The sequence below is a fragment of the Sebastes umbrosus genome, unplaced genomic scaffold, assembly GCF_015220745.1.
Source record: "Sebastes umbrosus isolate fSebUmb1 unplaced genomic scaffold, fSebUmb1.pri scaffold_127_arrow_ctg1, whole genome shotgun sequence".
Taxonomy (NCBI): domain Eukaryota; kingdom Metazoa; phylum Chordata; class Actinopteri; order Perciformes; family Sebastidae; genus Sebastes; species Sebastes umbrosus.
Window position 1 is genome coordinate 60,457 of NW_023618455.1, and position 16,068 is coordinate 76,524.

Consider the following 16,068-nt stretch of genomic DNA (forward strand, 5'->3'; position numbering starts at 1 on the left):
GGTTAGTGAGGGTTTACTCCGGTTCTCAAGTTTCCTCCCACAGTCCAAAGGAATGCAGGTTAGTGAGGGTTTACTCCGGTTCTCAGGTTTCCTCCCACAGTCCAAAGAAATGCAGGTTAGTGAGGGTTTACTCCGGGTCCTCAGGTTTCCTCCCACAGTCCAAAGACATGCAGGTTAGTGTGGGTTTACTCCGGGTCCTCAGGTTTCCTCCCACAGTCCAAAGACATGCAGGTTAGTGTGGGTTTACTCCGGTTCTCAGGTTTCTTCTCACAGTCCAAAGACATGCAGGTTAGTGAGGGTTTACTCCGGTTCTCAGGTTTCCTCCCACAATCCAAAGAAATGCAGGTTAGTGTGGGTTTACTCCTGTTCTCAGGTTTTCTCCCACAATCTAAAGACATGCAGGTTAGTGTGGGTTTACTCCGGGTCCTCAGGTTTCCTCCCACAGTCTAAAGACATGCAGGTTAATGTGGGTTTACTCCAGGTTCTCAGGTTTTCTCCCACAATCTAAAGACATGTAGGTTAGTGTGGGTTTACTCCAGGTTCTCAGGTTTTCTCTCACAGTCTAAAGACATGCAGGTTAGTGTGGGTTTACTCTGGGTTCTCAGGTTTCCTCCCACAGTCTAAAGACATGCAGGTTAGTGTGGGTTTACTCTGGGTTCTCAGGTTTTCTCTCACAGTCTAAAGACATGTAGGTTAGTGTGGGTTTACTCTGGGTTCTCAGGTTTTCTCCCACAATCTAAAGACATGTAGGTTAATGTGGGTTTACTCCAGGTTCTCAGGTTTTCTCCCACAATCTAAAGACATGTAGGTTAGTGTGGGTTTACTCCAGGTTCTCAGGTTTCTTCTCACAGTCCAAAGACATGCAGGTTAGGTTGATTGTTGACTCTAAATGTCCTGTAGGTGTGAATGTGAGTGTGAATGGTTTCTGTCTCTATGTGTCACTCCTGTGATAGTCTGGAAACCTGTCCAGGATGAACCCCCCCTCCTTCACCCCTCCAATGTCAGCTGGGATCAGCTGTAGCCCCCCTCATTTAAAAAGCCTCAATTCACAGAAAAAAAATCTAATGTATATAATACTATATTACAATTATATAATATAATATAATATATTATAATATAATATAATATAATGCAATAAAATATAATATTATATTATATAATTTAATTTAATTTAATATAATATAATATAATATAATTTAATATAATGTAATATAATATAATATAATATAATTTAATGTAATATAATATAATATAATGTAATGTAATGTAATGTAATGTAATATAATGTAATGTAATGTAATGTAATGTAATATAATATAATATAATTTAATGTAATATAATATAATATAATATAATATAATATAATGTAATGTAATGTAACATAATATTATATGTACCCAATGGTATTTGACTAAGTCCTGATTTTCTCCAACTAAATACAAAACATATTTAATTTTTAGATTTTTTATTCCTTAAACTGTGCAGTGATAGATAACCAAATTATACCTTAATAATATTACTGTCTGTTAGTTTATCCATTAATAATGTCGTCATTAATAAAGTGTGTATGTGAAACCAGTGAAACCAGTGAAACCAGTGAGTGTCTGGAGGAGCAGTCCCAGCAGGACTAACTGAGTCCAGACGGTGGCGGTAGAGAAACAGCAGGCCTGGAAGCTACCGTTAAACACCACAGAAGAAGCAGCAGCAGCAGCAGCAGAAGAAGAAGCAGCTGATTCGGGTCGTTTTAAACTTCATCAAAACTTTATTAAACTTTATTAAACAACCGGAACCAGAAGAACTCTGCGGGGTTTCCTCCGGGACAGAACCGGAACCGGGACAGAACCGGAACCGGGACTGCTCAACGGAACTAGGTGAGTTTTTACCGGTTCTGGTCTAAACATGCTAACATGCTAACTGCTAACAGGCTAACAACAGGAGCACCGGCTTCCTCCCTTTACCGAACCACGGCCAGCTCTATAGATGTAGAGCAGCTCTATAGATGTAGAGCAGTTCTATAGATGTAGAGCAGCTCTATAGATGTAGAGCAGCTCTATAGATGTAGAGCAGTTCTATAGAAGTAGAGCAGTTCTATAGAAGTAGAGCAGTTCTATAGATGTAGAGCAGTTCTATAGATGTAGAGCAGCTCTATAGATGTAGAGCAGCTCTATAGATGTAGAGCAGTTCTATAGAAGTAGAGCAGTTCTATAGATGTAGAGCAGTTCTATAGAAGTAGAGCAGTTCTATAGAAGTAGAGCAGTTCTATAGAAGTAGAGCAGTTCTATAGAAGTAGAGCAGTTCTATAGATGTAGAGCAGCTCTATAGATGTAGAGCAGTGATTATAGATGTAGAGCAGCTCTATAGATGTAGAGCAGTTCTATAGAAGTAGAGCAGTTCTATAGATGTAGAGCAGCTCTATAGATGTAGAGCAGTGATTATAGATGTAGAGCAGCTCTATAGATGTAGAGCAGTTCTATAGAAGTAGAGCAGTGATTATAGATGTAGAGCAGTTCTATAGATGTAGAGCAGCTCTATAGATGTAGAGCAGTTCTATAGAAGTAGAGCAGTTCTATAGAAGTAGAGCAGTGATTATAGATGTAGAGCAGTTCTATAGATGTAGAGCAGTTCTATAGAAGTAGAGCAGTGATTATAGATGTAGAGCAGTGATTATAGATGTAGAGCAGTTCTATAGAAGTAGAGCAGTTCTATAGAAGTAGAGCAGTGATTATAGATGTAGAGCAGCTCTATAGATGTAGAGCAGTTCTATAGAAGTAGAGCAGTGATTATAGATGTAGAGCAGTTCTATAGATGTAGAGCAGCTCTATAGATGTAGAGCAGTTCTATAGAAGTAGAGCAGTTCTATAGAAGTAGAGCAGTGATTATAGATGTAGAGCAGTTCTATAGATGTAGAGCAGTTCTATAGAAGTAGAGCAGTGATTATAGATGTAGAGCAGTGATTATAGATGTAGAGCAGTTCTATAGAAGTAGAGCAGTTCTATAGAAGTAGAGCAGTGATTATAGATGTAGAGCAGTTCTATAGATGTAGAGCAGTTCTATAGAAGTAGAGCAGTGATTATAGATGTAGAGCAGTGATTATAGATGTAGAGCAGCTCTATAGATGTAGAGCAGTTCTATAGAAGTAGAGCAGTGATTATAGATGTAGAGCAGTTCTATAGATGTAGAGCAGTTCTATAGATGTAGAGCAGCTCTATAGATGTAGAGCAGTTCTATAGAAGTAGAGCAGTTCTATAGAAGTAGAGCAGTTCTATAGAAGTAGAGCAGTGATTATAGATGTAGAGCAGTTCTATAGATGTAGAGCAGTTCTATAGAAGTAGAGCAGTGATTATAGATGTGGAGCAGTGATTATAGATGTAGAGCAGTGATTATAGATGTAGAGCAGTGATTATAGATGTAGAGCAGTTCTATAGATGTAGAGCAGTTCTATAGAAGTAGAGCAGTGATTATAGATGTAGAGCAGTGATTATAGATGTAGAGCAGTGATTATAGATGTGGAGCAGTGATTATAGATGTAGAGCAGTTCTATAGATGTAGAGCAGTTCTATAGAAGTAGAGCAGTGATTATAGATGTGGAGCAGTGATTATAGATGTAGAGCAGTGATTATAGATGTAGAGCAGTTCTATAGAAGTAGAGCAGTGATTATAGATGTGGAGCAGTGATTATAGATGTAGAGCAGTTCTATAGATGTAGAGCAGTTCTATAGAAGTAGAGCAGTTCTATAGATGTAGAGCAGTTCTATAGATGTAGAGCAGTGATTATAGATGTAGAGCAGCTCTATAGATGTAGAGCAGTTCTATAGATGTAGAGCAGTTCTATAGAAGTAGAGCAGTTCTATAGATGTAGAGCAGTTCTATAGATGTAGAGCAGTGATTATAGATGTAGAGCAGCTCTATAGATGTAGAGCAGCTCTATAGATGTAGAGCAGCTCTATAGAAGTAGAGCAGCTCTATAGATGTAGAGCAGTTCTATAGATGTAGAGCAGCTCTATAGATGTAGAGCTGCTCTATAGAAGTAGAGCAGCTCTATAGATGTAGAGCAGCTCTATAGAAGTAGAGCAGCTGTATAGATGTAGAGCAGTGATTATAGATGTAGAGCAGTTCTATAGATGTAGAGCAGTGATTATAGATGTAGAGCAGCTCTATAGATGTAGAGCAGTGATTATAGATGTAGAGCAGTTCTATAGATGTAGAGCAGTTCTATAGAAGTAGAGCAGTGATTATAGATGTAGAGCAGTTCTATAGATGTAGAGCAGTGATTATAGATGTAGAGCAGTGATTATAGATGTAGAGCAGTTCTATAGATGTAGAGCAGTGATTATAGATGTAGAGCAGTGATTATAGATGTAGAGCAGTGATTATAGATGTAGAGCAGTTCTATAGATGTAGAGCAGTGATTATAGATGTAGAGCAGTTCTATAGATGTAGAGCAGTGATTATAGATGTAGAGCAGTGATTATAGATGTGGAGCAGTGATTATAGATGTAGAGCAGTTCTATAGATGTAGAACAGTGATTATAGATGTAGAGCAGTTCTATAGATGTAGATTAGTTCTATAGATGTAGATTAGTTCTATAGATGTAGAGCAGTGATTATAGATGTAGAGCAGTGATTATAGATGTAGAGCAGTGATTATAGATGTGGAGCAGTGATTATAGATGTAGAGCAGTGATTATAGATGTGGAGCATTGATTATAGATGTAGAGCAGTTCTATAGATTTAGAGCAGTGATTATAGATGTAGAGCAGTGATTATAGATGTAGAGCAGTGATTATAGATGTGGAGCAGTGATTATAGAGGTAGAGCAGTGATTATAGAGTGATTTTACGTCCTAGTGTCCTCACGTCTTTGTGTCCTTAGGTCCTTGTGTCCTTTCTTCCTCATGTGTGTCCTCTCATCCATTGGTCCTTAAGTCCTTAACAAACTTGTGTCCTTACACCTTTGTGTCCTTGGGTCCTAACGTCCTCGCGTCCTTACGTCTTTACGTCCTTACGCCCTTGCGTACTTGCATGTTCGCGTCCTTGCGTCGTTGCGTCCTTTCATCCTCGTGTCCTCGCGTCCTTGCGTCGTCACGTCCTCTGTGGACGTACTGAGAGATATTTCATCATCATCCCTCCTGCTCTGTGATTGGTCCGCTGGCAGCTTGCTGGATGTTTGAGGTCAGTAACCCGAAACTGTTTTCTACTGTCCTCTACTGTCCTCTACTGTTTTCTACTGTCTTCTACTGTCCTCTACTGTTTTTCTACTGTCCTCTACTGTCTTCTACTGTTTTCTACTCTCTTCTACTGTCCTCTATTGTTTTCTACTGTCTTCTACTGTCCTCTACTGCCTTCTGTCTTCTACTGTCCTCTACTGTTTTCTACTGTCTTCTACTGTCTTCTACTGTTTTCTACTGTCTTCTACTTTCCTCTACTGTCTTCTACTTTCCTCTACTGTTTTCTACTGTCTTCTACTTTCCTCTACTGTCTTCTACTGTCTTCTACTGTCCTTTCCTGCTTTCTCCTGTGTTCTCCTGTGTTCTCCTGTTTTCTACTGTCTTCTACTGTCTATATCTGTCTTCTAATGTCTTTTACTGTCTTTATCTGTTCCAGATCATGTTTCTACTGAGACGACCTGCCACTCTGCAACCTCGTATCTCCAGACTGCTTTCTACTGCTTTACCCACTCTGACTCTATTTACTAAGGTAACCTCGTATCTACTGTTTCTACTGCTTTACCCACTCTGACTCTATTTACTAAGGTAACCTCGTATCTACTGTTTCTACTGCTTTACCCACTCTGACTCTATTTACTAAGGTAACCTCGTATCTACTGTTTCTACTGCTTTACCCACTCTGACTCTATTTACTAAGGTAACCTCGTATCTACTGTTTCTACTTTACCCACTCTGACTCTATTTACTAAGGTAACCTCGTATCTACTGTTTCTACTGCTCTACCCACTTTGACTCTATTTACTAAGGTAACCTCGTATCTACATTTTCTACTGCTTTACCCACTCTGACTCTATTTACTAAGGTAACCTCGTATCTACTGTTTCTACTTTACCCACTCTGACTCTATTTACTACGGTAACCTTGTGTCTACTGTTTCTACTTTACCCACTCTGACTCTATTTACTAAGGTAACCTGGTATCTACTGTTTCTACTTTACCCACTCTGACTCTATTTACTAAGGTAACCTCATATCTACTGTTTCTACTGCTTTACCCACTCTGACTCTATTTACTAAGGTAACCTGATATCTACTGTTTCTACTTTACCCACTCTGACTATTTACTAAGGTAACCTCGTATCTACTGTTTCTACTTTACCCACTCTGACTCTATTTACTACGGTAACCTTGTGTCTACTATTTCTACTTTACCCACTCTGACTCTATTTACTAAGGTAACCTGGTATCTACTGTTTCTACTTTACCCACTCTGACTCTATTTACTAAGGTAACCTGGTATCTACTGTTTCTACTTTACCCACTCTGACTCTATTTACTAAGGTAACCTTGTATCTACTGTTTCTACTGCTTTACCCACTCTGACTCTATTTACTACGGTAACCTGGTATCTACTGTTTCTACTTTACCCACTCTGACTATTTACTAAGGTAACCTGGTATCTACTGTTTCTACTTTACCCACTCTGACTCTATTTACTAAGGTAACCTGGTATCTACTGTTTCTACTTTACCCACTCTGACTCTATTTACTAAGGTAACCTCGTATCTACTGTTTCTACTTTACCCACTCTGACTCTATTTACTAAGGTAACCTCGTATCTACTGTTTCTACTTTACCCACTCTGACTCTATCTACTAAGGTAACCTCGTATCTACTGTTTCTACTTACCCACTCTGACTCTATTTACTACGGTAACCTCGTATCTACTGTTTCTACTTTACCCACTCTGACTCTATTTACTACGGTAACCTCGTATCTACTGTTTCTACTCTACCCACTCTGACTCTATTTACTAAGGTAACCTCGTATCTACTGTTTCTACTTTACCCACTCTGACTATTTACTAAGGTAACCTGGTATCTACTGTTTCTACTTTACCCACTCTGACTCTATTTACTACGGTAACCTCGTATCTCCTGTTTCTACTTTACCCACTCTGACTCTATTTACTAAGGTAACCTCGTATCTACTGTTTCTACTTTACCCACTCTGACTCTATTTATTAAGGTAACCTCGTATCTACTGTTTCTACTTTACCCACTCTGACTCTATTTACTAAGGTAACCTGGTATCTACATTTTCTACTGCTTTACCCACTCTGACTCTATTTACTAAGGTAACCTCGTATCTACTGTTTCTACTTTACCCACTCTGACTCTATTTACTACGGTAACCTTGTGTCTACTGTTTCTACTTTACCCACTCTGACTCTATTTACTAAGGTAACCTGGTATCTACTGTTTCTACTTTACCCACTCTGACTCTATTTACTAAGGTAACCTCATATCTACTGTTTCTACTGCTTTACCCACTCTGACTCTATTTACTAAGGTAACCTGATATCTACTGTTTCTACTTTACCCACTCTGACTATTTACTAAGGTAACCTCGTATCTACTGTTTCTACTTTACCCACTCTGACTCTATTTACTACGGTAACCTTGTGTCTACTATTTCTACTTTACCCACTCTGACTCTATTTACTAAGGTAACCTGGTATCTACTGTTTCTACTTTACCCACTCTGACTCTATTTACTAAGGTAACCTGGTATCTACTGTTTCTACTTTACCCACTCTGACTCTATTTACTAAGGTAACCTTGTATCTACTGTTTCTACTGCTTTACCCACTCTGACTCTATTTACTACGGTAACCTGGTATCTACTGTTTCTACTTTACCCACTCTGACTATTTACTAAGGTAACCTGGTATCTACTGTTTCTACTTTACCCACTCTGACTCTATTTACTACGGTAACCTCGTATCTCCTGTTTCTACTTTACCCACTCTGACTCTATTTACTAAGGTAACCTCGTATCTACTGTTTCTACTTTACCCACTCTGACTCTATTTATTAAGGTAACCTCGATCTACTGTTTCTACTTTACCCACTCTGACTCTATTACTAAGGTAACCTGGTATCTACTGTTTCTACTTTACCACTCTGACTCTATTTACTAAGGTAACCTCGTATCTACTGTTTCTACTTTACCCACTCTGACTCTATTTACTAAGGTAACCTGGTATCTACTGTTTCTACTTTTACCACTCTGACTCTATTTACTAAGGTAACCTGGTATCTACTGTTTCTACTTTACCCACTCTGACTCTATTTACTAAGGTAACCTCGTATCTACTGTTTCTACTGCTTTACCCACTCTGACTCTATTTACTAAGGTAACCTCGTATCTACTGTTTCTACTTTACCCACTCTGACTCTATTTACCAAGGTAACCTCGTATCTACTGTTTCTACTGCTCTACCCACTCTGACTCTATTTACTAAGGTAACCTCGTATCTCCTGTTTCTACTGCTCTACCCACTTTGACTCTATTTACTAAGGTAACCTCGTATCTACATTTTCTACTGCTTTACCCACTCTGACTCTATTTGCTAAGGTAACCTGGTATCTACTGTTTCTACTTTACCCACTCTGACTCTATTTACTAAGGTAACCTCGTATCTCCTGTTTCTACTTTACCCACTCTGACTCTATTTACTAAGGTAACCTCGTATCTACTGTTTCTACTTTACCCACTCTGACTCTATTTACTAAGGTAACCTCGTATCTACTGTTTCTACTTTACACCACTCTGACTCTATTTACTAAGGTAACCTGGTATCTACTGTTTCTACTGCTTTACCCACTCTGACTCTATTTACTAAGGTAACCTCGTATCTACTGTTTCTACTTTACCCACTCTGACTCTATCTACTAAGGTAACCTCGTATCTACTGTTTCTACTTTACCCACTCTGACTCTATTTACTACGGTAACCTCGTATCTACTGTTTCTACTTTACCCACTCTGACTCTATTTACTACAGTAACCTGGTATCTACTGTTTCTACTCTACCCACTCTGACTCTATTTACTAAGGTAACCTTGTATCTACTGTTTCTACTTTACCCACTCTGACTATTTACTAAGGTAACCTCGTATCTACTGTTTCTACTTTACCCACTCTGACTCTATTTACTACGGTAACCTCGTATCTACTGTTTCTACTTTACCCACTCTGACTCTATTTACTAAGGTAACCTCGTATCTACTGTTTCTACTTTACCCACTCTGACTCTATTTACTAAGGTAACCTCGTATCTACTGTTTCTACTTTACCCACTCTGACTCTATTTACTAAGGTAACCTGGTATCTACTGTTTCTACTTTACCCACTCTGACTCTATTTACTAAGGTAACCTGGTATCTACTGTTTCTACTTTACCCACTCTGACTCTATTTACTAAGGTAACCTGGTATCTACTGTTTCTACTTTACCCACTCTGACTCTATTTACTAAGGTAACCTCGTATCTACTGTTTCTACTGCTTTACCCACTCTGACTCTATTTACTAAGGTAACCTCGTATCTACTGTTTCTACTTTACCCACTCTGACTCTATTTACTAAGGTAACCTGGTATCTACTGTTTCTACTGCTCTACCCACTTTGACTCTATTTATTAAGGTAACCTCGTATCTACATTTTCTACTGCTTTACCCACTCTGACTCTATTTACTAAGGTAACCTCGTATCTACTGTTTCTACTTTACCCACTCTGACTCTATTTACTACGGTAACCTTGTGTCTACTGTTTCTACTTTACCCACTCTGACTCTATTTACTAAGGTAACCTGGTATCTACTGTTTCTACTTTACCCACTCTGACTCTATTTACTAAGGTAACCTCGTATCTACTGTTTCTACTTTACCCACTCTGACTCTATTTACTATGGTAACCTGGTATCTACTGTTTCTACTTTACCCACTCTGACTCTATTTACTAAGGTAACCTCGTATCTACTGTTTCTACTGCTTTACCCACTCTGACTCTATTTACTACGGTAACCTGGTATCTACTGTTTCTACTTTACCCACTCTGACTATTTACTAAGGTAACCTGGTATCTACTGTTTCTACTTTACCCACTCTGACTCTATTTACTAAGGTAACCTGGTATCTACTGTTTCTACTTTACCCACTCTGACTCTATTTACTAAGGTAACCTGGTATCTACTGTTTCTACTTTACCCACTCTGACTCTATTTACTAAGGTAACCTGGTATCTACTGTTTCTACTTTACCCACTCTGACTCTATTTACTAAGGTAACCTGGTATCTACTGTTTCTACTTTACCCACTCTGACTCTATTTACTAAGGTAACCTGGTATCTACTGTTTCTACTTTACCCACTCTGACTCTATTTACTAAGGTAACCTCGTATCTACTGTTTCTACTTTACCCACTCTGACTCTATTTACTAAGGTAACCTGGTATCTACTGTTTCTACTTTACCCACTCTGACTCTATTTACTACGGTAACCTCGTATCTCCTGTTTCTACTTTACCCACTCTGACTCTATTTACTAAGGTAACCTCGTATCTACTGTTTCTACTTTACCCACTCTGACTCTATTTACTAAGGTAACCTCGTATCTACTGTTTCTACTTTACCCACTCTGACTCTATTTACTAAGGTAACCTGGTATCACTGTTTCTACTTTACCCACTCTGACTCTATTTACTACGGTAACCTCGTATCTACTGTTTCTACTGCTTTACCCACTTTGACTCTATTTACTAAGGTAACCTGGTATCTACTGTTTCTACTTTACAAACTCTGGCTCTATTTACTAAGGTAACCTGGTATCTACTGTTTCTACTTACCCACTCTGACTCTATTTACTAAGGTAACCTGGTATCTACTGTTTCTACTGCTTTACCCACTCTGACTGTATTTACTACGGTAACCTCGTATCTACTGTTTCTACGCTTACCCACTCTGACTCTATTTACTAAGGTAACCCTCGTATCTCCTGTTTCTACTTTACCCACTCTGACTCTATTTACTAAGGTAACCTCGTATCTACTGTTTATACTTTACCCACTCTGACTCTATTTACTAAGGTAACCTGGTATCTACTGTTTCTACTTTACCTACTCTGACTCTATTTACTACGGTAACCTCGTATCTACGTTTCTACTCTACCCACTCTGACTCTATTTACTAAGGTAACCTCGTATCTACTGTTTCCTACTTTACCCACTCTGACTCTATTTACTAAGGTAACCTCGTATCTACTGTTTCTACTGCTTTACCCACTCTGAACTCTATTTACTAAGGTAACTGGTATCTACTGTTTCTACTTTACCCACTCTGACTCTATTTACTAAGGTAACCCCGGTATCTACTGTTTCTACTGCTTTACCCACTTTGACTCTATTTACTAAGGTAACCTCGTATCTACTGTTTTCTACTGCTTTACCCACTCTGACTCTATTTACTACGGTAACCTCGTATCTACTGTTTCTACTCTACCCACTCTGACTCTATTTACTAAGGTAACCTCGTATCTACTGTTTCTACTCTACCCACTCTGACTCTATTTACTAAGGTAACCTCGTATCTACTGTTTCTACTTTACCCACTCTGACTCTATTTACTAAGGTAACCTCGTATCTACTGTTTCTACTCTACCCACTCTGACTCTATTTACTAAGGTAACCTCGTATCTACTGTTTCTACTTTACCCACTCTGACCTCTATTTACTAAGGTAACCTCGTATCTACTGTTTCTACTGCTTACCCACTCTGACTCTATTTACTAAGGTAACCTGGTATCTACTGTTTCTACTTTACCCACTTGGACTCTATTTACTAAGGTAACCCGGTATCTACTGTTTCTACTGCTTACCCACTTTGACTCTATTTACTAAGGTAACCTCGTATCTACTGTTTCTACTTTACCCACTCTGACTCTATTTACTAAGGTAACCTCGTATCTACTGTTTCTACTGCTTTACCCACTCTGACTCTATTTACTAAGGTAACCTGGTATCTACTGTTTCTACTTTACCCACTCTGACTCTATTTACTAAGGTAACCTCGTATCTACTGTTTCTACTTTACCCACTCTGACTCTATTTACTAAGGTAACCTGGTATTCTACTGTTTCTACTGCTTTACCCACTCTGACTCTATTTTACTAAGGTAACCTGGTATCTACTGTTTTCTACTCTACCCACTCTGACTCTATTTACTAAGGTAACCTCGTATCTACTGTTTCTACTCTACCCACTCTGACTCTTTGATTATATTGATTATATACACATTGTATTTATTTTTTTATATATTTTAAAGCTTCATTCATTAAAGTTCAGTTTGAATGTTTTTGTTCATTAATTTTAGTTTTAATAAAGGAAGCAATACAACGTTCATGATTCAGATGTCTTCACTGTATTAAATCCTGTCTTCTCTGTCTTCTCTGTCGTCACTGTCTTCTCTGTCGTCTCTGTCTTCTCTGTCTTCCCCGTCTTCTCTGTCGTCCCTGTCTTCTCTGTCTTCTCTGTCTTCTCTTCTCTCTGTCCCCTCTGTCCTCTCTGTCCCCTCTGTCCCTCTCTGTCCCTCTGTCCCCTCTGTCCCTCTGTCCCCTCTGTCCCCTCTGTCCCTCTGTCCCTCTGTCCCTCTGTCCCCTCTGTCCTCTCTGTCCTCTCTGTCTTCTGTAGGATCCGTGTCCTCTGTGTGATGAAGCTAAAGAAGAGCTGGAAACCCTTCAGACACCGAGTGAGACACATTTCAGCTCACTGATACCTCTCTGTCTCTCCATCTGTCTCACCTGTCTCTCTCCATGTCTCTGACCTGTCTCTCTCTCTCTCTCTCTGTCTCTCTGTCTCTCCATCTGTCTCACCTGTCTCTCTCCATGTCTCTGACCTGTCTCTCTCTCTCTCTATCTCTCTGTCTCTCCATCTGTCTCACCTGTCTCTCTCCATGTCTCTGACCTGTCTCTCTCTCTCTCTGTCTCTCTGTCTCTCTCTGTGTCTCACCTGTCTCTCTCTGTGTCTCACCTGTCTCTCTGTGTCTCACCTGTCTCTCTCTGTCTCTCTCTGTGTCTCACCTGTCTCTCTGTCTCTCTCTGTGTCTCTCTCTCTCTCTGTCTCTCTGTCTCTCCATCTGTCTCACCTGTCTCTCTCTCTGTCTCTCTGTCTCTCGTCTCCCATCTGTCTTGACTGTCTCTCTCTATGTCTCTGACCTGTCTCTCTCTATTGTCTCTGACCTATCTGTCTCTCCATCTGTCCTCTCTGTATCTCCCATCTGTCTCTGACCTGTCTCTCTCTCTCTCTGTCTCTCTGTCTCTCTCATGTCTCCTGACCTGTCTCTCTCTCTCTCTGCCCCCCTGTCGGTCTCTCTCCAGTTTGTCCGGCAGCGGTGGACATCATGTCTTCCAGAGGAACAGTGTGTTGGTGGGACAGGTACAGGTGGGACATACCCGTCTTCCACCTGAATGGACAGTTGGATGAAACATAGTCTGTGAATGTCGTCCTGCTGGACAAACTGCTGCAGGACGCTGAGACGCAGAAACCATGAGGACAGTTAATGATTTGATGATGACGAATAAAGACAACTGATCATTAAATGTGTCACCGCTGTCTTCATGATAGGAATCTGACAATCAGAGCAGCCCCTCAGTGTGATGTCACTGCTCATTGATTAGTCAGGTTTATCTTTCCTTCTTTAACAGCTGACTCTGAGTCTGAAGGTGGTGGTCGTCAGAGCATGAGCGCGTGGCAGCTGCGTGCAGCTGCGTGGCAGCTGCGTTGCGGACTGCATTGCGGCTGCGTGGCGGCTGCGTGGCGGCCTGCGTTGGCGTGTTGTTTTTATTTCGCCGTCCCATGTTAACAAGTTAGAGTGGACCACACTGCCCGCATGAGACGCGCGTCTATTTTATAGAATATAGGTCTCGCCTATTTTCACGCGAAGCCGCGCGTCTCTCAGCTGCAAGAGACAGGAAGGTGATCTATTGACTGAATATTAACTTCATACAGCATGACTTCACTACAGTTTACAGATCTGTCTGTAGAATATGTTACGGAGATGAAAAAAGTAAAGACTGATTTTTAAATCAACACTTCCTGCTTTCATTTCAAAATAAAGCCCTCATGTGTTTTTTTCTATGGACAGAATCCCTTCATTTGTTAACACAAGGCTTTTATTCTGAAATATGAGCAATCAGTGCTGTGGAACACACAGTGACTTGGAGAGCTCCATGTATGATAAAGGTTGGGGTTTAAATCAACACTTCCTGCTTTTCATTTCAAAATAAAAGCCCTCAAATGTTTTTTCTGTGGCACAGAATTCCCTTCATTTGTTAACACGAGGCTTTTATTCTGAAATATGTGCCGACACGTGATGTAGAACATGCAGTGACTTGGATGAGCTCAATGAATGAATATAGTACGGAGTTTTAATTGTGGATTATTACTATTATTTACTAATTACCACACGTTACTGAACCTTTCTCTGTCTAAAATAATATAAATCCCATTTATCGTGAAGTTAAATGACCATTAAAAGACAAACTCTATGCAGAAAGAAAGGCTGACAGCAGCAGCAGAAACGCAGCTGACACCACGCGACTCAGCTGCCAAGCGCTCCTGACGTTGGTAGTGTGCCCACCACTGAGTCACCTGAGCCTTAAGCTCATCAATATTTAACTGCTGATGGTTCACGTCTCTGGCTGTCACCAATCACAGCCAGGAGAGTTGGGAGCTGGTGTAGAGTGTACTGGTTGTCATGGAGACGGTCAGGTGTGTTTTCCGTGAGGTGAAGGTGTGTTGATGGCGTCCAGCAGCTTCATCATCGGCAGCAGAGCTGAAGATGTTCAGTTTGCTCTTCAGAGAGCCAAGAAAAAGATCAGCAACCTGCAGCAACAACTGATCAACAAGTAAGAGTTCAATATATCTTTAATATTTACATCTATAACAACTGATCACAAGTAAGAGATCAATATATCTTTAATATTTACATCTATAACAACTGATCAACAAGTAAGAGATCAATATATCTTTAATATTTACACTATAGAACTGATCAACAAGTAAGAGATCAATATATCTTTAATATTTACATCTATAACAACTGATCAACAAGTAAGAGATCAATATATCTTTAATATTTACACTATAACAACTGATCAACAAGTAAGAGATCAATATATCTTTAATATTTACACTATAGAACTGATCAACAAGTAAGAGATCAATATATCTTTAATATTTACACTATAACAACTGATCAACAAGTAAGAGATCAATATATCTTTAATATTTACACTATAACAACTGATCAACAAGTAAGAGATCAATATATCTTTAATATTTACACTATAGAACTGATCAACAAGTAGAGATCAATATATCTTTAATATTTACACTATAGAACTGATCAACAATGTGTTGACAGAGGCATGCTGGGTAACGCGTCAGAGGACAGAGGCATGCTGGGTAACGTGTCACAGTGTGGTACAGATTAAACAGCCAGTAAGCTTTAGGAGCTGTGAACTGTTGGTGGATGTAGAGACTGACTGGATATCAGTCAGTTGAACTGGTCTGTTCTCCAGCAGGTGAGTCAGTCAGTTGAACTGGTCTGTTCTCCAACAGGTGAGTCAGTCAGTTGAACTGGTCTGACTCCAGACTGAACCAGTTGAACCCGTCTGAGAGTGTGTTGGTGTGTGTGTGGAGGTGCAGCAGGGTTACAGTCACCTTCTTTAAATACATCCTTAGTCTTCAGAAAGTCAACCTGTAAGTCTTCTACAGCTGCAACATTCATTCCAATAGTTGATCCACTGAAAATCAATCAGCGACTAATCAATAAATAATAATAATAATAATAGTTCTTGTTAAACAAATGCTGAATATTCTCCCATTCCAGCTTCTTCAGTGAGTTTGATGTTATCTGTTTTATATCTCAGTAAAGTCATTTGAAACTGCTGGTCAAACAAACAAGACATTGGCCCGGTACTGTCATCCCCGCGGTGACGTCGTGGTACCGATGGTTCCGTGTGACGTCGGTGCCTACCGTCATCCCCGCGGTGACGTCGTGT

At 39.7% G+C, this 16,068-nt stretch overlaps 1 long non-coding RNA gene across 1 annotated transcript; it reads left to right on the top strand.

Annotated features, from left to right (window-relative positions):
* Positions 1–1,635: 1,635 nt before the first annotated feature.
* Positions 1,636–13,427, top strand: LOC119484265. The gene is made up of 4 exons (XR_005205935.1): positions 1,636–1,871; positions 5,604–5,696; positions 12,695–12,752; positions 13,381–13,427. It is a non-coding gene; the product is annotated as an uncharacterized LOC119484265 (long non-coding RNA).
* The last annotated feature ends 2,641 nt before the right edge of the window (positions 13,428–16,068 follow it).